General features: G+C 42.2%; 1 protein-coding gene across 3 annotated transcripts in view; it reads right to left on the bottom strand.

The window, feature by feature from the left end:
• iqsec2.L (IQ motif and Sec7 domain 2 L homeolog) overlaps positions 1–26,765 on the bottom strand; it is a 117,531-nt gene that overhangs the window by 77,614 nt on the left and 13,152 nt on the right. The window lies entirely within an intron of this gene.

Genomic DNA, 26,765 nt, shown 5'->3' on the forward strand with positions numbered 1-26,765 from the left:
CCTCCCATCCCCACTTGATGAAAAGGAACTTTTGGTAACCTGATTGATCCATGTCCCAAAGGGACATCAGGCCCAAAGAAACATCACTTCCAATTTATTTGGGTCAGGGGGCAAAGTGGGTTATGCAGTGATGGTCAGACTGGGCAATCAGGATACAGAGAAATAACTCAGTGGCAGTAACCCTAGGCACTGCTCACTTCTGACTTCCCCCACTAGCCCCCCGAATGCACCATTATAAGAAAATACAGGTGCGTGGGGGCCCCTGAGATGGAAATCCTGGTGGGCCCCAGACTCCCAGTCCAATGCTGTATACAGGACGTGCTCACAGGGCAATCGTTTTTGACTGTTTTTCTTTCAAATATTTTTTAAAACAAAGCGAGACCAACTGTAAGTTGCTATGAATAGGACATTCAATAACATATTAAAACTATAGCTACCCCTTTAGAAAAAAACTGTTCTCTGTGCTTCATGATACAAAAAACAAACCTTTGGGCCAAATGAGCATTGTACATAAGGAAGGGTGGGAAATGGAACGTATACTGCTTTCCTGCCTGCTTCACCAATAGATGGTTTTACGTTCTCTATTCAGGGTTTTAATAAGTTTTTGGTTTGAATACCTTTTGAAGTCCAACATTTCTTTTGGGCGCCTTGCTAACCTTGATATGAACTGTCACCCAACCACAGTGCCACAAAGAGAAAAGAACATTAGCTTCACAGCAGCAGCCCAGAGCACACTGAGCATGTGCAGTGCCACTGACACACAAAATACCCCATAAGATCAGAAGATGGACAACTGCTGGGGACAACTGGATTGTTACTGTTAAAAGGCTGCTGAACCTCTGGGCTGGAACAGTAAGTTCAATATTTAAAATACAGACTTTGGATGAACCACTTATATGTCTTATATAATCTGTGCCTGGGAGCGGACAGTCTGTTTTAATTGCAGAGATAAAATGAAATATCTTCTTCAGATGCCAGTGTAAAATATGCCCTCTGCTGGCCCGATGACATATATCTTTGTAAGGCTTCACCAACCAAAAAAATAAAAGAAATTAGGAGTATGTAGATTTAGGTGCCCTTGCTAAATTAAAACTCCCAGCACCTCTAGACATCATTTGCCTTGTAGTGATAATCAGGTGGCTTTCCCATGAACTCCTCCTGCACACATGCTATTTAAAGGGTAATAATTACAAATACATGGCAAAGGAAGGGGCAGATGCCCTCCCAAGGTGTGGGAAAGGCCCAGTACATAGGAAGAAATGTGTATCACTAGAGCAACAAACGTCTATTGATACGCAAGCGCACATGCAGATCTGTGCCTGGAGAAGAGAAGTGTAGGCGTTAGGACAGGCAAGCAACTCCCACTCCTGCAGCATAAAAACATCCATAAATATTCATATCGACACCACTCACAGTACAGGGGAAGGTGGCTTTAGCATCACACAATGCAAGGCTGCCAAGGGTTTAGCTGCACTGAGGTCTACAGAACCCACAGTGTGGAACCACAATGGTTCTCAGGGGATGCTGGGAGTTGTAGTTCCCTGGCATCAATAGGCACATTTTGATCACCATTCAGCAGTCAAATGGCTTAAAAAACATCAAGAGATTGTCTTTATTTGGAAAAGTTTAAAATAAAGAGAAATAATAAAAAAAAATACATCAAGAGAACAGGGGATACAATCTGGCAGACTGGAACACAATAGGAGGACTATGGGCAATAAGAAAGCTTGTGGTCAACCAGAATGATTGACAAATATAAAGGGAAAATAAAGAAAAGTATAGAGGAACTTTAATTACTTACTATCAGCATAAGTTTAATGTATAGAGACAGTTCCAAACCACATGGCACACATTTCTTAGGGTTAGGTTAGCCTTTAGTTAGGTCCTGAGTCTTTTGAATAGCATCATGGCTGCTTTTCCTTTAAACAGTTTGATTTATAGGTGACTCCAGCTTCCAGGGCTGACATGAATGTGATACCTATATATATGGTGATTGCTGCCAGCAAATCGATATTCATTTATGGGAATGTCGGGGAGGGGGGTCACAAAGCGTGTGTCAGGCAGTGACGGACGGCCGACAGTTTGCAATGAGGTCATTACCCCCAAAGCCAATGAAGACGTATGCGGTCAGCTCGCTAATAGATTAGCATCGCTCCGAATGAATCAATAGGCATTTGCTGCCTACTTACATATGCAACTTAGGGACCTCTGCTGCCTGAGAAATTAACGGAGTTCAGAGGGGCAGCGTTTTCATGAGGCAGCAATGTAGCAAATGAAAGTGTGCCTACGGGTAGGGATAGGAGCGCTGGGATGATCAAGACCATGCAAGGATGAACTGGCATGAAAGAAAGACAATCCTATTTTTTAAAGGGCAATTAAAGCCAATATATTTATTCTTTTTAATAATAGCAGGGCTGCAGCTCCTGCGTGTGTTAGAACGCAGCCTCCCTTTCAAGCTACAAAACCAAGAATAGGGTATGACATTAACCTTGGATGAATACCCCCCGCTGTCAGAGTGGATGGGTTCAAAATGTACCCCTTTTGTTCTAGATCAAATGGGCAATTAAGGCAAGTCTCATTAAGTTTCTTTGTGTGTATTTGTGGGGGGTAACTTTAGCAGCAGCAAAGCTTACTCCAGTTCTCTTAAAAAGGTGGTTCACCTTCAAGTTAACTTTTAGTATGCTATAAAATGGCCAGTTCTAAGCAACTTTTCAATTGGTCTTCATAATTTTTTTGTATCGTTTTTGAGTTATTTGCCTTCTTCTTTTGACTCTATCCAGCTTTTAAATGGGAGTCACTGACCCCTTTTAAAAATAAAAACAAATGCTCTGTAAGGGTCTGGGCACACGCTCAGATTCGGGGAGATTAGTCACCCGGAGACAAATCCTCCTGCTTTGGGGCGACTAATCTCCCTGAACTGCCTCGCGCCGGCTAGAATATTTACATTCTAGCCAGTGGGATGGCACTCGGAACGCTTTGTTTTCCGAAGTTGCCTCATGAGAAATTTATATTCTAGCCGGCGGGAAGGCATTTAGGGGAGATTAGTCGCCCCGAAGAAGAGGAGATTTGTCGCCGGGCGACTCATCTCCCTGAATCTGAGTGTGTGCCCCAACCCTAAGGCTACAAATGTATTGTTCTTACTACTTTGTATCAGACATGTTTTTATTCAGCCCTCTCCTATTCATATTCCAGTCTCTTGTTCAAATAAATGCGCGGTTGATCGCTAGCAGCCAGATTGCTAAAACTGCAAACTGGAGAGCTGCTGAATAAAAAGCTAAATAACTCAAAAAACACAAACAAAATAAAACCAACTGCAAAACGTTTTTATCACTCTCTCTGTAATACAACAATTTTAACTGAAAGATGAACAACCCCATAACCAATGAGGAGGTACCATTTACTGTTATGCCTCTGGAAAAATGTACTTTTATTGGTTGCTATGGGTTACAAGGCCTCATAGCAAACGTTGTGGCTCTTAGAGTACGCTGGTGGTGGATTGCATGCACTGCTGATGAGGTCTGCCTGCATTAGAGGCACCTGCGGGATTCTGGAAAATCAATGACTGACTGTGCGGGCGGTCTCTAGATATGCTGGTAAAGTGTGGATTCCAATCTGGGTAAGTTTGCCCAACTCACTTCTGAGGAAATGGTTGATCGCCTTGAAAAATTATGTCATTTCTTTTTGGGTCCCCTGTGGGGAGTGGGCATGCGGTCAAAGAGTGTAGGCAAATGAGAGTTGGGGTCATCAGATCCAGGCATGGGTCGGCCTAAGCAGGACCCTACCATTAGATCAAATATGTATCAAGAACCTGGAATCAGGAATAACAGGCAGGGGTTCTGCAGTCTTTCCCCATTGCTGCCAGTGAACCACCGGTCACAGATTACTGGAACAGATCTTCGTGCATAGACTGGCAGCAGGAAAAAATAAGCATCAAACTCATGACTCACACCATCATAAAATGTAGGTGAGAATTAGAAGAAAAAAAAAAAAAAGAAACACACGAAATGACGGCAAAAGCATAAAAGGCAGCATAAAACACGTCAAAATAATCTCCATAATAAATCACATTTCCCGAGCATTTGCACATCACTGAGGGTCGTTTATAAAGCCTATCCCTGTACCAACAGAGTACTATACCCCCAAGGTTAAATGCTCCGGCAGCAGTCTCAGGAGGATCAATAGAATATTGAACAGTGCTAAAAGCACAGATTGGCCCATCAGGAAATTACTTGGCCGGATCCAGGGGCTGATAAGCGAGGAGAGGAGCTAATGCATTTAGTTATTATTAGATTGTATGCGAATAACTGGGCCTGCCTCTACGAATAACCGGGCCTGCCTCTACGAATAACTGGGCCTGCCTCTACGAATAACTGGGCCTGCCCCTACGAATAACTGGGCCTGCCCCTACGAATAACTGGGCCTGCCCCTACTAATAACTGGTCCTGCCCCTACTAATAACTGGGCCTGCCCCTACTAATAACTGAGCCTGCCTCTACGAATAACTGGGAATGCCCTACGAATAATTATGAATGCCCTACAAATAATTATGAATGCCCTACGAATAATTATGAATGCCCTACGAATAATTATGAATGCCCTACGAATAACTGGGAATGCCCTACGAATAACTGGGAATGCCCTACGAATAACTGGGAATGCCCTACGAATAACTGGGCATGCCCTACAAATAACTGGTCATGCCCTACAAATAACTGGGAATGCCCTACAAATAACTGGGAATGCCCTACGAATAACTGGGAATGCCCTACGAATAACTGGGAATGCCCTACAAATACAGTAACTGGGAATGCCCTCCGAATTACTGGGAATGCCCTACAACTTGCTGAAGATTTTGTTGGGGGGGGTCACTGGATAGCATCAGACAAAGCGGCAGAACATGCAGGCAGAGGGTACCATGAAGGGCTGACAATAAAGTATCAATTTAACTGGGAATGCCCTTCGAATTATTGGGAACACCCTACGAATAACTGGGCCTGCCTTACGTATAACTGGGCTTGCCTTAGGAATAACCGGGAATGCCCTACGGCTTCCTGAAGATTTTGTTGGGGGGGGTCACTGGATAGCATCAGACAAAGGGGCAGCACATGCAGGCAGGGGGTACCATGAAGGGCTGACAATGTATCAATTTAAATATTAATCCCAGAGGAACATGAGATGGTCCAGAGGGCACAAGAGGCAAGACTCGGAGAGTTGGGGGTTGGTCATGGGCACATGTAGGGCCAGCTTAAGTCTTTTCATGAAGAATCGGCTTATATAGCACCCATATTTCTGTGCAACAAGGTCCTTTTGTCAAGATGAGAAAGAAAACCCTGAAGCCACTATGGCAGACTGAAGCTGTACAGGAAAAGCCTAGTTTAAATCACAATAAAAATGCGAACGTGGGTGTTAATTTGTCAATGTAACTATACCAGGGTCCTACAGAGCAGTGCCCGTTGCTGGCATTGCCCACATCTCAGACACACAGAATGCAATTCTCACTGTTGTACTGTACAGCTTGGCTGAGCCGCACAGCCAAATGTTCATATTAAGGAAAAGAAAGGGCTGCCAGCAACGGCGGATGGAAACCAATTAAAGGGGAACAAAACACGGCAAGTAAATGAATGCAACAGACAGTTGCACAGAGTGAATGGCCAAGCATCTGCAGCTGGGCAGAGTGGATGTACTTTTGTGGTTGCAATATATATTTTACGGCTTGGAAAGTAATAACTTGCTATGAGAGGCATGACGCAGTCACTAACAATTACAATACCGGCACATAAGCTCAGCACATTTTAGAACACAGGAAGGGGGATTTGAGCTTTTCTTGGCAGGTCTTATCACAGAAAGCAAGAAATTAGGCAATTTGGATTGGCAAGAAGGTAATATAGCTGCAAAAAGAAACATGTGGCAGATACAGCCTGGCCTCAACACTAGCCAAGAAAAAAATGGCCATACAAGTAAACAATATGGTCATCAGTTTGGCCATTTTGGATTGAATTTAACAGAAATCCCTTTGCTTTGGTGGGCAGTCTAGATTGTCCATCTGCAAAGGCAAGAATTTAAGACCATGCAAACCTGAAATCCCTGAGGTTGTACCTTCCTCTCAGTTCTCTGAAATACAATGTGGTTCACCAGACCACCACAAGTGTGGTCAAATTATTATTATGTCAACCTTTGCCAACCATTAAAGGAATTTAGTTATGTTCAGTGAAAGGGGGAGTTCAACCAATTTATAAGGCACCAATATATAATGTTAATACATTTTCTTTAACCTAGTTATTGCCCCCAGCAAGGGCAGAGAACTTCTCAAGAACCATTAGGAAATGACATGTTACTTTCCGAGTGCCACAAAATTTCAACCAGTTCCTGCCATGTTGGCACAGGATGTGCCTCTCCAAGACGTTAAACATGATGTAATTACAAACTGATGGCTCGGTTATGTAACCCAGCCGAATCAAAGAGCAACATGTGCATCTTCCCTACAGGAATGTGTTTTTCTGGCCTGTGGCATCCTCCCAAGCTGTCAGGCAGATAGGCTGGCAAATAACTGCAGAACAGATGCAGATTTCGCCAGGTCTTCGCACACCCTGCTGGAGGTTGGCAGTTACGGCACTCAACCTTCCCTTGCTGGCAGTGTCCCCCACCATCTGTTCCGAACAGGCAGGACACAGGTAAAGCGGATAGCAGAAGACAGTGCTCAGCGAAGTTTGCTAATTACTGCAGGCCACCGGCAGAGCGGGCATCTGCTCCGATAAGCACAACATAGTTCTTGGGTATATGCTTTCAGCTCACATTACTCTTCATTGCCTCAAACAGGGACTCAAACTCGCAGTTGCCTAAGGACAACTACCCATTTTCTCAACCACATGGAAAGTATAGTTCAATTACAAACTCTATGATGGACAAATACACAAGATAGTGGGACACTTTCAAAAGGTGCAGAAAATTGGCACAAATCGCAATGCTTTTTGCCTTCTAAGACGCATCCCCCCCTGCAAATTCCAGTTTCTCAAAGCCCTTTGCTAGCCGGAAGCACCAAGAAAATACAGGTGCATCCAGCAGTTAAATCCATATCATAAGGGGCATCATGAGAGTCCTTTCTTATATTGCCTCTATTTATATGTACTTTAATTGGCACCAGTGCAATTTCTGCCATGAGGTGAGGATAACCTTGTGTTCATCCAAGGTGGCATCTGCTGTAAAGACAAAGAGAACTTTACCACCCCATTATATCTGTGCCTAGGATGCAGCTGGGGAACAGTTCCAATGTTGGAATCCAGCAGACAGAGCAAAAGAAGTGGAAAAGCAAGCAGATGACAGTTGGGGAGTTGCGACCATGCAGAGGGGCAGGCAGTCAGGGTAGTATTGTCCACTGTGCTGTGCAGCAGTATGCATAAAGCCTGCTAGTATGTTGGAATTTAAAGGAAAAACAACACCGAGACGGAGGATGGAGAAAAGAGCCTTTTTTTTTTTTTACATTTCCTTTAAAGGAAAACTTATACCCCTCAAACAATGTAGGTCTCTATAAAAAGATATTGCATAAAACTGCTCATATGTAAAACCCTGCTTCATGTAAATAAACCATTTACATAATAATATACTTTTTTAGTAGTATGTGCCATTGGGTAATCATAAACAGAAAACATTTTAAAAAAATAAGGGCCACCCCCTGGGATTGTACGATTCACGGTGCACACAATAGGTCACATGAGACAATTAGCAGGCAGAGTTCCGTCTTTTGCTTCAACACTTCTTCCTGTTATAGTTAGAGCTGTAGTATTTCTGGTCAGGTGATCTCTGAGGCAGCACAATGACCATCACAAAATGGTGGCTCAAGGCAAGAGATGTAAAAGGGCGAGATTTACTTAAATATATATTCTAGTTTGATAAGATTTTTTAATATGCCACTTATTTTGATATAAACTATCTATCTGTTACTCAAGTATTCATTTTGGGTGTAAAGTTTTCATTTAACAACTTCAGTTTAAACCATTAGACTCAGCAGTTTCAACAGGCTCAGCACCCAGCATGGGCGTCCATAGATAGGGACAAGGGACACTTGCCCCTCCCTGGATTTGTACATGTACATAATAAATGATTTTCTTTTGCTATATGTATATATTTATATTGTTTGTTCTTTTGATATGAACACATTTCTTAAAATTACCAATAAGAACCTACACTAAGCTTATAAAAGGCTTATTTTATGGTCAGCACCCCTTCAAATAATGGACCATCCCAATGCCTATTCTACTGCTCAGAGCTGCAGTCTGGATTTAGCTCCGCCCCTTCCCTCTGTGAGAAACTTCCTGTTTCCTGTGTGAGGAATGAGAGAATCAGAGTATAGCATCTCCTCATGAGGAAGCAGCTTCTTTCCCAGGGCAGAGGAGAGTGAATTTGTCAGGTGTGTTTAGCTTAGAGTGTCAATGGCAGTGTATGTGAGTGTGTATAAAATGAAGGTGTGACAGACTGTGTGTGTGAGTTATAGAGACTATAATGAACCTGTGTATAGCTGTGTAACTACATTCATTATTCAATCTTATTGGTACAGGTTGTCTGTGGCTTTTGTCTACAACTATTCTCTCCACAAAGCACATTAACCCCTCCTTGCCCCACTGCTCCATTGTATCCCCCCCACCTATACATGTCCTCACTATTCACTCTCCTCTTATAACTCTGTCTCACTCTATTCACTCTCCTCTTATAACCCTCTGTCTCACTCTATTCACTCTCCTCTTATAACTCTCTGTCTCACTCTATTCACTCTCCTCTTATAACTCTGTCTCACGCTATTCACTCTCCTCTTAACTCTCTGTCTCACTCTATTCACTCTCCTCATATAACTCTCTGTCTCACTCTATTCACTCTCCTCTTAACTCTCTGTCTCACTCTATTCACTCTCCTCATATAACTCTCTGTCTCACTCTATTCACTCTCCTCATATAACTCTCTGTCTCACTCTATTCACTCTCCTCTTAACTCTCTGTCTCACTCTATTCACTCTCCTCTTATAACTCTGTCTCACTCTATTCACTCTCCTCTTATAACCCTCTGTCTCACTCTATTCACTCTCCTCTTATAACTCTGTCTCACTCTATTCACTCTCCTCTTATAACCCTCTGTCTCACTCTATTCACTCTCCTCTTATAACTCTCTGTCTCACTCTATTCACTCTCCTCTTATAACTCTCTCACTCTATTCACTCTCCTCTTATAACTCTCTGTCTCACTCTATTCACTCTCCTCTTATAACTCTGTCTCACTCTATTCACTCTCCTCTTATAACTCTGTCTCACTCTATTCACTCTCCTCTTATAACTCTCTGTCTCACTCTATTCACTCTCCTCATATAACTCTCTGTCTCACTCTATTCACTCTCCTCTTATAACTCTGTCTCACTCTATTCACTCTCCTCTTATAACTCTCTCACTCTATTCACTCTCCTCTTATAACTCTCTGTCTCACTCTATTCACTCTCCTCTTATAACTCTGTCTCACTCTATTCACTCTCCTCTTATAACTCTCTGTCTCACTCTATTCACTCTCCTCGTATAACTCTCTGTCTCACTCTATTCACTCTCCTCTTATAACTCTGTCTCACTCTATTCGCTCTCCTCTTATAACTCTGTCTCACTCTATTCACTCTCCTCTTATAACTCTCTCACTCTCCTCTTATAACTCTGTCTCACTCTATTCACTCTTCTCTTATAACTCTGTCTCACTCTATTCACTCTCCTCTTATAACTCTGTCTCACTCTATTCACTCTCCTCTTATAACTCTGTCTCACTCTATTCACTCTCCTCTTATAACTCTGTCTCACTCTATTCACTCTCCTCTTATAACTCTCTGTCTCACTCTATTCACTCTCCTCTTATAACTCTCTGTCTCACTCTATTCACTCTCCTCTTATAACTCTGTCTCACTCTATTCACTCTCCTCTTATAACCCTCTGTCTCACTCTATTCACTCTCCTCTTATAACTCTGTCTCACTCTATTCACTCTCCTCATAACTCTCTGTCTCACTCTATTCACTCTCCTCTTATAACTCTCTCACTCTCCTCTTATAACTCTGTCTCACTCTATTCACTCTCCTCTTATAACTCTCTGTCTCACTCTATTCACTCTCCTCTTATAACTCTCTGTCTCACTCTATTCACTCTCCTCTTATAACTCTGTCTCACTCTATTCACTCTCCTCTTATAACTCTCTGTCTCACTCTATTCACTCTCCTCTTATAACTCTCTGTCTCACTCTATTCACTCTCCTCTTATAACTCTCTGTCTCACTCTATTCACTCTCCTCTTATAACTCTCTGTCTCACTCTATTCACTCTCCTCTTTTACTCCTTCCCTTCTCATTCTGCCTAGTTACCCTCACACTCACCTCTCTGTCTCTAATAACCCTCTCTGCCTCACTCTATATATCTCTGTATAGATAGAAATATCTATAATAGTATAATATATATATTTGGACCTCACTTCCTGCTCCTGTCTTGTATCCACCTCCTTGTTACATTTTGGGCAACTTATCTTTTGGCCATTCTGCCACTCTGGAAAACAAAACAGCTTTCCCCTAGACTGAAATAGAATGTATAAACATAGACTCTATACTAGTGATATGTTGTTGTTCACAACCTCTTCCTGCTGTTGTTACTCTAATTTATGTACAGTAGAACCCCCCATTTTATATTTTTCAGGGGACCAGAAAAATGGTATAAAGGCAGGGAAATGTCATAAGCGTTATACATTGGTGGGACCACAAAAAATGGTATAACATATGGAAAAACTTAACATGAGGGTATGTAAAATCGATGTGCTAAGAAAGTAGAAAAGACCAAGTGCGGTCCTGGCAAACAAGGAGTTTGTATCATAGAACGGCAATGTTACTACTTATATATATATATATATATATATATATAGAGAAAAGCTGTTAGGTTTGTGTGGAAACCAAAATATGGCGAGTACAAGTAATTTGTGTAATATGTTTTCTTCCTCGCCCCCCCCCCCAAAAAATTTCTGTGAATGCCCATGGCACCCAGAGACATACACTAAGTGACCAATAAATGAAGATACATTATGGAGAATATACACATACTATTCATGGAATCTAAGAGCCCAAAATGTATATAAAGTATAACCTTGCATCAGTTGCTACTTAACTTCCCTTCATCCCTTTAGAGCCTTATATCCCCACTGTTACTCATCATCTCTCCCTACTATACCTGCTATCCCACAGTCACACTCCCTTCCCAGAGACTATTATCCACTGTTACTATAGGCACCATCTCTCCCTACTATACCTGCTATCCCACAGTCACACTCCCTTCCCAGAGACTATTATCCCACTGTTACTATAGGCACCATCTCTCCCTACTATACCTGCTATCCCACAGCCACAGTCCCTTCCCAAAGACTATTATCCACTGTTACAATAGGCACCATCTCTCCCTACTATACCTGCTATCCCACGGTCACACTCCCTTCCCAGAGACTATTATCCACTGTTACTATAAGCACCATCTCTCCCTACTATACCTGCAATCCCACAGTCACACTCCCTTCCCAGAAACTATTATCCCACTGTTACTATAGGCACCATCTCTCCCTACTATACCTGCTATCCCACAGTCACACTCCCTTCCCAGAGACTATTATCCACTGTTACTATAGGCACCATCTCTCCCTACTATACCTGCTATCCCACAGTCACACTCCCTTCCTAGAGACTATTATCCACTGTTACTATAGACACCATCTCTCCCTACTATACCTGCTATCCCACAGTCACACTCCCTTCCTAGAGACTATTATCCACTGTTACTATAGACACCATCTCTCCCTACTATACCTGCTATCCCACAGTCACACTCCCTTCCTAGAGACTATTATCCACTGTTACTATAGACACCATCTCTCCCTACTATACCTGCTATCCCACAGTCACACTCCCTTCCTAGAGACTATTATCCACTGTTACTATAGACACCATCTCTCCCTACTATACCTGCTATCCCACAGTCACACTCCCTTCCTAGAGACTATTATCCACTGTTACTATAGACACCATCTCTCCCTACTATACCTGCTATCCCACAGTCACACTCCCTTCCCAGAGACTATTATCCACTGTTACTATAGACACCATCTCTCCCTACTATACCTGCTATCCCACAGTCACACTCCCTTCCCAGAGACTATTATCCCACTGTTACTATAGGCACCATCTCTCCCTACTATACCTGCTATCCCACAGTCACACTCCCTTCCCAGAGACTATTATCCACTGTTACTATAGGCACCATCTCTCCCTACTATACCTGCTATTCTACAGTCACACTCCCTTCCCAGAGACTATTATCCACTGTTACTATAGGCACCATCTCTCCCTACTATACCTGCTATCCCACAGTCACACTCCCTTCCCAGAGACTATTATCCACTGTTACTATAGACACCATCTCTCCCTACTATACCTGCTATTCCACAGTCACACTCCCTTCCCAGAGACTATTATCCACTGTTACTATAGACACCATCTCTCCCTACTATACCTGCTATCCCACAGTCACACTCCCTTCCCAGAGACTATTATCCACTGTTACTATAGACACCATCTCTCCCTACTATACCTGCTATTCCACAGTCACACTTCCTTCCCAGAGACTATTATCCCACTGTTACTATAGACACCATCTCTCCCTACTATACGTGCTATCCCACAACCAGTCGCTTCCCAGATCAGATACTATTATCTCACTGCTACTATAGGCAACATCTTTCCTATTATCCCATTACTACTATAGGCACCATCTCTCCCTACTATACCTGCCATCCCACAGTCACATTAACTTCCAAAGAGATAATTATCCCACTGCTGTTATATGCACTGCTAGCAGTAATGAGCTGACAGCAAGCAGTGCAGCAACACTATATCTGAGGACCCCAAAGAGACTAATCTAAATGTGAGTATGCTGCACAGACACCCAGTGATAGGCTCTGCGATATGCAATCTGACTGGCTACCTGCAGAGCTGGGACTCTAGTGAAGAAATGTGCAGAACAAGCCCTACATGCTGATGGAGCTACATGGCAGATATGAGGTTAATGGCAGAGGCATGCTCAGCATGATATAAATAAATGTGAGTCACTCCTTGGCACTCCAGAAAATCTGCAAGGAGCACAGGATTCTTACCAAATCAACAGCACAGGGAACAAAACGTAACCCTTTGCAAACAAAGGAGCTCTAATTACAGTGCTGCTGCTAGTGACCAACACTCTCTAGACTATAGGGTTAAAAGTGCCATTAACCCTGTGCCTACATCAGATACCCAGCTGCCAATGAAAAATTGATTTAAGACAGGATTAAACATGTTAGCCCTTAATCCCCTCCCAAAATCTATTTATGGGCTCAGAAAAGTTTGTAGCTTTATTCCTATGATTATATCAGACAGCAGAGGATAGTAAGTTGACAGATACAGAAGAGGAGATACCCACAAGCATAGCAGCAGCACATATCTGCAGTGGACTGATGTTATATAACCAAATTAAGACTGTCTTAAACTTCCATGCAGAAGGTTAGTTTCACCTTTAAGGTAAATCCACATATAATGACACATCTATGTATCGAAACCATGACAGTGACTTGTAATTAATGTTGGTGTTCATATTAATTGCACTAATTACTAGTAATTGGTTACTCCAAATTGGATGTCATTTAATCGTGAAGGCGCTGCGGTAATGGTAATGTCCAATATAAACAATGTATTTCTAACCAGCGCCTCCTCCCCAGCTGTAGTTAAATAACTGAACTACAGGTAAGGGACGTATTATCCAGAATGCTCGGGGACCGAAAGTTTTCCGGATAATCGATCTTCATACCTTATGTCAACTAGTAAGTCATGTTAACATTAACTAAACCCAATCGGCTGGTTTTGCTTCCAATAAGGATTAATTATATCATTTTTAAAAATGTGGATTATTTGGGTAAAATGGAGTCTATGGGAGACGGCCTTCCCATAATTCGGAGCTTTTGGGTAACAGGTTTCTGGATAACGGATCCCATACCTGTACTATCCAAAGGTTAAAGCATTTCGTACAACATCTTGCCTTAAGCGACAAACTTAAAGGAGAACTAAACCCTAAAAATGAATAGGGCTAAAAATGCAATGTTGTATACACTGAACTTATTGCACCAGCCTAAAGTTTCAGCTTGTCAATAGCAGCAATGATCCAGGACTTCAAACTTGTCACAGGGGGTCACCATTTAGGAAAGTGTCCTAAGCTAAGCTTAGGGGTCGTCACTAATTATCCATCAGAAAATTTGGTTGGCCTCTTATAGAAGCTGATGCTACAGGGCTGATTATTAAATTCTGATGCTAGTTGCGTGCATTTATGTTCTGCCATATAGTAATTATCTGTTTTAATTACTAATCAGCCTTATATTGTGACATTTCTATTCTATGTGTACTGTATATTGTGAGTGGGTCCCTAAGCTCAGTAAGTGACAGCAGCACAGAGCATGTGCAGTGAATCAGTGAGCTACTGGGGCATCTTTGGAGACACAGATATTTACTGCTAAAAAGCTTTGGTTGCCTGGGGCTGGTACAGAAGCCCAAAACATAATGTACAACATTTTTAACCTACTTCTTTAGTTTAACTTTCCTTGTCCTTTAAGCACATCTAAGCCACACTTACTGTCCCTTTCCCAAACACAGCCGCCTTATTATACAAACTATTGTACAGTTACAGCCCCTTTAACTCAAAGGTTATGACACAGACAGATGAAGAAGAGCCGATGTAGAATAGCAGCAGGGACAGTAATAGAAGCTTTAAATCTCTGTTCGGCACAATGCTTGGCATACCCAACCCTATGCCCCGTTGCCCCCATTTCTGTGCCGAGTGTATGCACATCCCAAAGCAATTTGAGCTTGTGCTGATAGAAATGGACACCATATAACACCTGGGTGCGTGTCAGCAAAATCATATACCCCAGCAGCGGACAAGGAAATGTTTCCGAATGCATCAACAGCACTTTTATGCCCCTAATAAGATTGGGGGGTTATTAGAAATCCTTCTCCGTCTCTACAACTGCAAGCGAGAAATATGTGTTTCATTGGACATCTGAGGAGGTGGGCCCATGAGGGTCCCAAGAACTCCAGTCTGACACTTTCAGTATTATCAGAAAATGAAAATACCCTTAAAGGGATAGTTAACGTTTATGTTATAGAATGTTTTAATATTAAATTACTTACCTTCCTCTGCCGTCTCTGTCCTGCTTTTAAATAGGGTTCACTGATTCCAGAGTCAAAACATTATTTGCTGCCCAGTTGTTAGGGCAATTTGGACCCTAGCAACCAGCAGCTAAAATTCCAAGCAAATACCACAAAAATAAAAGAAAACCAATTGCACATTGTCTCATAATACTACTCTCTATATCTATATCATACTAACAGATAATTTAAAGGTGAACAAGCCCTTTAACCAAGAAGTGCTTCTCTGCAGTCTGTTGACCAGATGCAGAGGTTTTAGGGCTTATTTCCAAGCGCAGACGTAGAGCACAAAGTGCAAATTTTGGACGCAATTGTCGCCTTTTTTAACCCCTAACTATATCTATAAAGAATCAGAACCTTCCACTGTTGGGAGCCCAGGGGGTATAGGGGATACTGACTGATCAGCAGTTTCAATATATGTTTATGAAATCTGTCTTATTCCCAAAATTTAAGGAACCCTAATATTATTTGTTATCGGGGCCGGTATCTTCTTGTTAAGCCACTGCTCCTTAAACTCTAACAATTTAGGAATGTTCATCTGTGATATATGGAAAGCAGGTGGCCCGGGGCGCCTCTATTCCGGAAACTCTCCCCCAGACAAAGGAGCCCTGGTGCAGCGGGTAATTGTGATGCGGGTAATTGTGCCGAGGTGCACTGTTATTATTAGTCCTGGCAGGTGGAGGCATTTATATTGGCCTGGTAATTGTATCAAGGAACTCAAACATCATTATTGTTGAACACTGGATAATTGGCAAATTAATTGCCTTAGATTTTTTTTGAGGTACCAGTTACTTCCAATTAGTGGGATTTATATTAACCTGCCAATTAATTAAAAGCAATTCTGACAATGGTAATGCATGGGTATGGGGAATGTCAGCTGCTTTATCTTAAAGTAGAAAATTTATAAGGAGGCTATATATTATTTTTCCTGCAAACAAAGAACATTCCTGCCCTGTGTTTATCTATGTAACTGAGAGCTGCCATATTGCTCCCCTGCTTAGAGGGTACAGTTTAAAGGTGCACATAACATTCCTTCTCTGCACATAAGCATTTATACATGCATTTATACATACGAGTGAGAGGTGCCAGATTGTTTCCCTTAGCAGTACAGTATGAGGGCATAACTTATTGTGTGCCCAGAACATTCCTTCTCTGTATATTTGTATTTATACATATGGGAGGAGGGAGGTGCCATATTGATTCCCTTAGACAGTACAGTATGAGGGTATAGCTTATTGTGTGCCCAGAACATTCCTTCTCTGTATATTTGTATTTATACATGTGGGAGGAGGTGCCATATTGATTCCCTTAGACCAGTGATCCCCAACCAGTAGCTCGCGAGCAACATGTTGCTCACGAACGCCTTGGATGTTGCTCCCAGTGGCCTCAAAGCAGGTGCTTGTTTTTGAATTCCTAGTTTTTAGGCAAGTTTTGGTTGCGTAAAAACCATGTGTGCTCCCACTCGGGGCCTCTTGTAGGCTGCCAGTCCACATAGTGGCTACCAAATAGCCAATCACAGCCTTTTTTATCATCTACAGGAACTTTTTCATGCATGTGTTGCTCCCCAACTCTTTTTGCATTTGAATGTGGCTCACGGGTAAAAAAGGTTGGGGACCCCTGCCTTAGACAGTACAGTATGAGGGTATAGCTTATTGTGTGCCCAGAACATTCCTTCTCTGTATATTTGTATTTATACATATGGGAGGAGGGAGGTGCCATATTGTTTCCCTTAGACAGTACATTATAAGGGTATAGCTTATTGTGTGCCCAGAACATTCCTTCTCTGTATATTTGTATTTATACATATGGGAGGAGGTGCCATATTGTTTCCCTTAGACAGTACAGTATGAGGGTATAGCTTATTGTGTGCCCAGAACATTCCTTCTCTGTATATTTGTATTTATACATATGGGAGGAGGAGGTGCCATATTGTTTCCCTTAGACAGTACAGTATGAGGGTATAGCTTATTGTGTGCCCAGAACATTCCTTCTCTGTATATTTGTATTTATACATATGGGAGGAGGAGGTGCCATATTGATTCCCTTAGACAGTACAGTATGAGGGTATAGCTTATTGTGTGCCCAGAACATTCTGTCTCTGTATATTTGTATTTATACATATGGGAGGAGGTGCCATATTGATTTCTTTAGAGCAGAGATCCCCAACCTTTTTTTACCCGTGAGACACATTGAAATGTAAATAGATTTGGGGAGCAACATAAGCATGAAAAGGTCCCTTAGGGTGCCAAATAAGGGCTGTGATTGGCTATTTGGTAGGCCCTATGTGGACTGGCAGCCTACCAGGGGCTCTACTTGGCAGTATACTTAGTTTTTATGCAAATACAACTTGCTTCCAAGCCTGGAATTCAAAAATAAGCCCCTGCTTTGAGAGAAACTTCCAAGGGGTTGGAGAGCAACATGTTGCTCACGAGCTACTGGTTGGGGATCACTGCTTTAGAGTTAGACAGTACAGTATGAGGGTATAGCTTATTGTGTGCCCAGAACATTCTGTCTCTGTATATTTGTATACCTATGGGAGGGAGGTGCCATATTGATTGCCTTAGACATTACAGTATAAAGGTTTAGTTTACCGTGTGCCCAGATTATTCATTTTCTGTATATTTATATTTATGGGTGGGAGGTGTCACACTGTTCCCCTTAGACAAAGACCAATGAGCTTTGCCACATGCAACAATGATCATAAGGCTGCAAGGTCACATGTTGAAACCCTTTTATACAGGTTACAGTAGTCCTTATATACAAATAGCACAGTATTTGTTATAATACACCAGCCATGGGTTATCACTCAGCACCTTTTATAACAGATGAACTCCCTTAGCACCATTTACAAGAATATATTTATATTTTAAAGGCATAATTATATTATAAGTGTAATTGCTCTCATGGGAAAAATCAAACCAGACTGCTTGCACCTGCACTTAGACATCACCTCCGTTTCTGACTGTCACTGCCTGTAGCATTAGAGCGCACCTGTGACTCACGATCACACTCACAATTGGGTCAATAGAGATCTGCATGGGTCTAATTGGAAGACAGGGACAAGAACATATACCAGAAAACCCACGCTTACCCTCTCCGACCCCCTACCTGATTTAGCGGCAACCCAACCAGCTATCATAAACTGGAAGTGATGTCATTTGAGCGCAGGGTAGGAGGGAAGGGAGACACCTATTTTTAACCCCCCTTCACCAGCATCCATCCTTACCCACAACATACCCCCAAAACATCATTGTGGGTACCTGACCTGTTGCTGGAAAACAAGGATACATTGGTGGTACTTTTGCTTTACAGCAGAAATGAGAGTGGGCTATATTATTCATGAGAATAGAATATTTCAGCATAAGCTTTCAGTCTTTCAGGTCCCTTTCCCCAAAGAACAATGTGAATAACTGGTAATTAAAGGACACAAGCTTGATGCCAAGAAAGTACTGCCACCTGGGTTAGGGAGCCACGTTGCTGACAGAATAGATTAGGAGAAACAGAAGATATTATATACTATAGCAAGGGAATAGGGTGTGGAAGGAAACAGCAGGGTCTTTTGTGGCCCCCAGATACTGACCAGCTCCTGCTTATGGCTATATAGCTGCCAAGACAAATGCCAGCTGGTGCCAGCATGTGCCAATCTGCAGCACAGCTAACATAACTATTTACAGGAGTGTTTTTTTTGTTTTGTTAAATAATGATTCATTCATTGGCCTGGGGGCTAAAAGATCATCTGTCAAACTCACCAATAGAGTTGAATATCATGTGCAAGCATTCTACATCATATATTTACCAGGCAGCTGTTATCTTGTGTTAGGGAGCTGCTATCTAGTTACCTTCCCATTGTTCTATTGTTTGGCTGCTGGGGGGGAAAGGGAAGGGGTGATATCACTCCAACTTGCAGTACAGCAGTAAAGAGTGGCTGAATTTCAAGTCACATGTCTGGGGGCTCTTGGGAAACTGAAAATATGTCCAGCCCCATTTCAGATTTCAAAATTAAATATAAAAAAAAATCTGTTTGTTGTTTGAGAAATGTGCAGAATTCTGCTGGAGCAGCATTATTAACTGATACGTGTTGAAAAAAAACAATTCCCACGACAGTATTACTTTAAGTTAATTGCAGGGTTAAATTGCTAGCCAGAGCCGCCATCAGGGCGGGACAGGGGGTACTCCTGTACAGGGCCCAGGCCCCCTTGACAGTGATGAAGCCCTGCCACCTCTTCTTAAACCGTCTCAGTCCCGAAGAGCCGAAAACCTGAGTCCCGAACAGCTGAAGTCCTGAAGCCACAAAACGAGCTGAAGTTGAAGTCCTGAAGCCACGAAAAGACTCGAAGTCATGAAAAGAGCCGAACTTGAAGTCCGCAAAAAGACCTGAAGTCACAAAACAGCCAAACTGGAAGTCCTGAAGCTGCGAAAAGACCCGTAGCAAGAAAATAGCTGAAGTTGAAGTCCTGAAACCATGAAAAGACCCGAAGTCACAGAAAGAGCAAAGACCAGTAGTCACGAGAGGAGGCGACGTTGAAGTCCTGAAGCCACGAGTTCAGTTTTACTGAACACTAATGTGTGGTTTTTTTTAAACCACTAGCCACCAATGTATTATTTTAAAACTCTACAGGCCCCTGCCACCAATGTTTTTTTTTTAAAAAAAATTTCTCTGGGGCTCCAATGTTTTTTTTTTTTATCTTGTGAGGGGGGCCCTGGCACAAATTTTTTTAAAATAGCTTTTATGGGGGGCCCTGGCACCAACATTTTTTTTTAACTTATGGGAGCCCTGTCCACCAATGATTTTTGAAAAACTTTTATGGGGGCCCTGATGCCACAGTTTTTTTTACTTATAGGGAGGCCCTGACCATCAATGGCTTTTTATAACTTGTGTGTGTGTGGGGGGGGGGGTTTTACTGTTTAATTTTTTTTAGTGCTGATGTCTGTGTGGGGTGGACGGGATCTGGGGTGGGGCTTGGGTGGGCGCGACCCTGAAAATTTGTTGTACGGGGCACTGTGATTTCTAATGGCGGCCCTGTTGCTAGCAGCCAATCAAAATGACCCTGGCAACTGTAGGAAGCAATCTAGTAACCTGCTGATTGGTTGCAGCACAATGGCAAATTTTATACTATAATAAACTCCCTATAGGGGGTACATTTTATTCTGTGTATGGACACATTTAAACTATTTAAAACTCAACCGATACAACGCTTACTTTTCCTGGATACACTTTAGAAACACAAGTGCTACAATGTTTAGAAACACAAGTGCTACAATGTAGACTAGGAAGCAGACAAAAATAGTCAGCACAACCTTGTTAAATCTTCTTACTTTCTTTAGATGGGTGCAAGTTCTCCAGTGGCCACTTTCCACCAGCAAATGCAGTCAAAGTACGATATGAACAGCACCACAATTGTAATAGAAGTTAAAATGCCTTTATTGCTCAAGCAATAAAGGCATTTTAACTTCTATTACAATTGTGGTGCTGTTCATATCGTACTTTGACAATGTACACTAGGAAGCACAGCAGACAGAGATACATTTACCTTATGTGGATATTGGATATAAGAAGAGTTGGAGAAGACTCCCATATTTAACAGCTCGGACACACAGTGCTACCCAAAATAGCTATACCTGACATAATGGCCAACCTGAAACAAGGCAGAATTATCTTAATTCTGGCCATACGGGGCCAGTAGCAGCTGCCGACTTGGCCATTCAAGACCAAGTCAGCAGATTATCAACCTGTGTTTTGTGCCCGCCAATCAGCTTGTTCAATTGATATCTGGCTGTGTTGAGGAGATCCTCTTCTGACAGATCTCTGCAAGCTTCTATATGATCAGATTGTTGGTCCAGTGGCCAAGCATCTGCATAAGTCCTATTTGAACCACAACATGGATGTCCAAACCAGGCAAACAACCACCCATACTAATGGATCTATCAGTGTATAGCCAGCTTAAACATGGACATAAATTCACCTGAAGGTGGGCAGAGACTGACTTGAGAGAAGCTGAGCATAGAAATAGAAAAAAAACACAACCACCATTTTGTACTAGCTTAAGCATAACTACACCACCCAAGAGAGTTGTCCCTGACATGCTGGCCAACCTCAACTAGGAATTGGCGTAATATAAAAGCATTTGGGTCACCAGTCAACTCTGCCAAACAAGCAGATCTTTCCATATACTGCTGACTTAAACATAGAAGTAATATCACCTGAAGGTAGACATAAGATAGGGAGGTAGTTGGCCTGAAAGCAGTAGAGCAAATGCCCTTCCAGTTTTAGCCTGAAAAATGATCAGGATCCTACTCACAACATAGTTAACTATCCACCAAATGCCTGCATTGTTGATTGGATGATTCTAGGGCAAAATAAAAAGCCAGAACCCAGGAAAAGACTAAGCTTGGGCCCTTCCCTTCTAATCAGCTCGCCCAACGCAAATTCTTGTACATGAATAATAAAACTCTATATTTACTTGTTCCATTGAGCCTAGATTCTCCTCTCTATTCAGTAGTACAATGTACTAAAAATACCATGCTGCGCTACACACAGGCGTTATTTTAAGCACACTATTTTTCATACTCAATAACTGTAGCATTATTCCCACCAGGCTACTGAGCAGCCTACTCAGAGGACACCACACTTGCCAAAGTATCTAATGATCTTCACATATGGCCAAACAGAAAAAGAATCCAGTTCTGATGACTAATCCTTATATTACTGTGGCATTTAGTGTGCGGCTATGGCTTCATGTATCAGTCTCCCACCATCTCTGATGTTCCCTGCTGCTACTTCTCCCGTCTCCCCAAAGAGGTATTAAGTCATGCTATGTGCATTTTACAGAGTGCCAGCACCTAACATAGCCACAAACTTGGAAAAGCAGGGGGGAAACTGGTAGCCAATGCAAATTCAAGCAGCTACACTTGTCAACTACAACTAGCCAACCTGCAGCCAATCAGTGCATTAGAATGCTCAGAGAGCAAAACCAACCTGTAGCCAATCAGTGCATTAAATTGTCTACAGGGCAAACGCTACCTATAACCAATCAGTGCATTATACTCTTTATGGGGCAAAATCTTCCTGTAGCCTATCAGTGCATTAGAATGTTCATGAAGCAAAACTTTCTAGTAGCCAATCAGTGCATTAGAAGGTTTAGAAGGCAAAACCCTACAGTAGACAATCAATGCAATAGAATGTTCATGGGGCAAAACCTCTTGTCGCCAATCAGAGCATTAGAAGATCCAGAGGGCAAACCCCTACAGAAGACATGCAATGCAATAGAATGTTAATGGGGCAAAATCTCTTGGAGCCAATCAGTGCATTATAAGGTTCAGAGGGCAAACCCCTACAGAAGACAAGCAATGCAATAGAATGTTTATGGGACAAAACCTCTTATAGTCAATCGGTAAAAGTTCAGAGGGCAAACCCCTACAGAAGACAAGCAATGCAATTGAATGTTCATGGGGCAAAACCTCTTGTCGCCAATCAGAGCATTAGAAGATCCAGAGGGCAAACCCCTACAGAAGACATGCAATGCAATAGAATGTTCAGGGGGCAAAACGCTCGTCGCCAGAGCATTAGAAGGTTCAGAGGGCAAAGACTTTCACAGATCTCAGGGCAATTAACTTGAAGCTATTTAGCGCAATCGTATATTCACAAAGTAAAACCCTGCTATAACCAGGTGCAATAGAATGTTCATCAGGAGCACAGTGCTTGAGCATCCTATTCATGGAAGAGACAAGTAGTAACCAATCAGAGCAACAGAGTAGAAGTTTCAAAGGTGCTTCCTCCAATAAACCAGCCCTATATCTCTATAGGATAAACAAAGTCGATGCATGCAGATGGGTTAAGGACCCTTTAATCTTCTCTCCAAGCTCTGCTTGAGTGGCGCCCCCCTCCCTATATAATCCTGACAGCGGCAATTCCATTTATAAGCACATAAAAGCATTGTCTGACAGCACCGAGCTGTGAGTCTGACCTTCCAGCCAGGGGCCCCCAGCTGTTTGTAAGAGCGGCTGTACATCAGGTACAGCTGGACGGCTGCCATTTGGATGTCCTTCTTCTATCACATTCAGACACATTTCCTTTTGGGCAAATTCCCTCATTAACCCCTTCTGCTTGGACACATTTCCAGCTATGTTATATCACTGAGCAATAAAAGTACACTGCAAAAAATACCCATTTACTTATAACCGATTTTTTTCCCCCATGGAGATCAATAGAAGCATCGGGTAGTAGGCGACCGATTGCATTACGGGCAAACTGCAAGTGAAGGAATCTAGTTGCCATAGCTGCAGTGGAAAAACATGCGCCAGGGAATAATAATAATACAGGAATCTTGTCCTGTAAAACCCGGGATCTGTATTCCTGCAGCACTGCAGCATGGAGAGGCCTTGATTGAATTAAGTAAAAGTATGGCGTGTGCCTGCTAGTTGATGCAGAGATAAAATCCACATGCTACTCACTACATCATAGACTCCCTAGTGAGCAGAAATGATAAAGCTCTAGTTCAAATGATTGATGGCCTTTTAAAGGAGAAATCAAATTCATTGGGGAGGGGGTTGCTAGGAACCCCTAGGGAATTAAAAAAAATTCTACTCCCCTTTTTTAAAACTAACAGCATTCACTTAATATATTATATAACTTTAAAGAGAAGTGATGCTTCCTCTATGTATTTAGCAAACTTGTGGTTAATGTCACAATGGGCGGCTGCCAGGTGACAAGTGGAAGGGGAAGTCTCCGCAAGGGCGCTGGGAAACGACAATCATGTGCCTTATATCACCATGCAGACAGTAAGCTCCAGGCCGGAACTGGCAATTTGTATTGCCAGAGGGGATGCTGTAGTGTAAGATGTCACAGGCAGTCACTATTTATTTGGCCTAGTGGAACTGTTTGGGCCTCTAAGTACTTGAAATGTCAGGGCCTATTTTGTAAATGAGGCTGGACCTGTATAAGCCAATTAAACTGGGCAACATCTACCCCAAGGAAAAACAATCATTAAGGGGCAGATTTATCAAGGGTTGATTGAAAATTCGAATGTTGAAAATTTTTTATGGTCAAAACTGTCAAATTTGACTAGGGAGTTATTCAAATTTGATTCAAATTTTTTTTAAAAAAAAATTCTAATTCGATTTCAGAGATTGATACATACTCTGGCCCTTTAAGAACTCGAATTTTACTATTCGCCACCTAAAACCCGCCGAATTAATGTTTTAGTCAATGGGAGACATCCATGGATCAACTTGGAGTTGTTTGCAGCCTTCCTGACATCCAAATTGAGTTTTAAAATTCGAATAGAATTCAAGTTTACGGGTCGGTCCTATTCACCCGAGTTTAAAAAATTTGATTTTATTATTACTTTACACTATATACATGAATTAAATGTTGTTCCTTTCAGTCTTGGAATTCCCAATCCTGGCATACAGGCAGGGGCCATTTTGTTGACACTTTTGTATCACCCCAAAATCTTGGAATGGGGGACCTAATGCCCATGCACTGGCTACACAATTATAGAATGTGAAAAGAGAGGGGGAATGTGAGTGGAAAGTGAATGGAATTGATCGTCACACTTCTATACTGTATGCCTGAGGCATTGAGGCGGGGCAGTCAAAATATGATTGACCGCTCAGATTTTTAAATACATTTATGGTATGGGTGTTTTAATTAAAAAAATGTGTTTCATGTTTATTTTGCAAAGGACTTTTATTATACTACTTGTTATGTCTGGTTGACAGGTCCCCTTTAAGACGACTATACCAAAGCAGCGGAGTCTGAAGCATTTTTGGGTACCTGGAGTCGGAGTCGAAGGTACCATAAACTAACGAGTCGGGAATCAAAGGATTTATATACCAACTCTACAGCCCAGAGCTGTGGAGTCTGAGTTAGAGTCAAACTCTACAGTCCTGAACTATACATGGACAGGTTTGGTTGATTCCAATCTCAAGGATGGAGCAACTTGGACAGATATCCTATATTCTTACATGGAGGTAAAGTACAAATTCAGTTGAGATGTAGTAAGGGTCATGAGCAGATCTGAAAGTAGATGGGTGGCAAATACTAGACCTGATAATTAGGGATGCACCGAATCCAGGATTCGGCCGAATCCTTGTGCCTAGCCGAACTGAATCCTAATTTGCATATGTAAATTAGGGCGGGTAGGGAAATCACATGACTTCATCACAAAAGAAGAATTATTTTCCACTTTTTTCTGACCCTAATTTGCATATGCAAATTAGGATTGGATTCGGTTCAGTATTCCGGTGAAGGATTCGAGGATTCGGCCGAATTCCAAATAGTGGATTTGGTGGCCATCTTTCTAGAGTGGGACAACTGCCAATCATACAGCCACCAAAGAAATGGAGTCCCAGATACATTACCAACCTAAGATGAATACTTTGCTACCCACTTATATCTAGAAATTAAGTAATAACTTAGTGATGTTGTGTTACATCACAGTATTATGATGCAATGGGGTAGCAGTTCTACTCAAGTCAGTTCCTATTGGCCAGCAAACTAAGGGGGTTCCCTGTCTGTTATACCCTGATTATCAGAGAGCAAGTGCAGGTATTTAAGTGCTGAGCACAAACTGCCAAAAGAACTTTGAAGCTCATTAAGGACATCCGCAAAAAGAAAAAAAACATTGATTTTATTTTTCTTTTTAATTATTTTTTTTCCCCTGATTTTAGCAAGCTGGCACAAAGCAAACTCACTGGCTCAGCAGACCCTTCACTCACTCGGGCAGAGCCAATTAGAGTCAGCCTGACAGCGGTCTTGCCATGATGCAAATCAGCAAGGCGAAGGGCTGTCAGGGGAGCCACATAGGGAGCCCAGCAATGGGGAGGGGGCCACACAAAAATGCAAAATAGCAATAAATATTTGCTCACCTTAGGAACTAAACTGACAAGTGAAGGCGCTCTGCAAACGCAACAACTAAATTCAAAGTATTCATACAGTCCAATATTAAAAAGGGAATGCAGAATCATTTTTTAAGCAATTTGATCACCTATTTATTTGCCAGTAAAAAAACAATAGGAGGGAAAGAACAGTACATTACTCCTCTGTATAATTGTATTTAAACACAATTGGGAACTGCCATACGCTTACCCTAAGCCAGTACAGCATCAGGGAATAGCAAATTGCCCGGGCCATCTATACAGGATCCCTCCAGCAAGTCTGTCTATGGACGCTGGAGCCATAGACCCTAACCGCTGATGGGCCGCTCTTATTTAGAACTAGCTTGCTTCCCTCCAGCTGTGGAAAGTTCAATCAATGTTTGGAGGATGGGAGTTGTAATTCAGAAACAACAGTAAGGCTGCAGTGGTTTTATTGGAATTGAACTCAGGACTGGGGACCTAGGTTCAATTCCAGCCACTGCACGAACTGCAAGGAGTTTGCATATTCTCCCAGGGCTTGCATGGGTTTCCCCCAGGTACTTTGGTTTCCTCCCACACTACAAAACATACAGACAGGTTCATTGGCTCTCGATAAAATTGACCCTAGTGTGTGTGAATG

This window comes from Xenopus laevis, chromosome 8L (genome assembly GCF_017654675.1).
Source record: "Xenopus laevis strain J_2021 chromosome 8L, Xenopus_laevis_v10.1, whole genome shotgun sequence".
Taxonomy (NCBI): Eukaryota; Metazoa; Chordata; class Amphibia; order Anura; family Pipidae; genus Xenopus; species Xenopus laevis.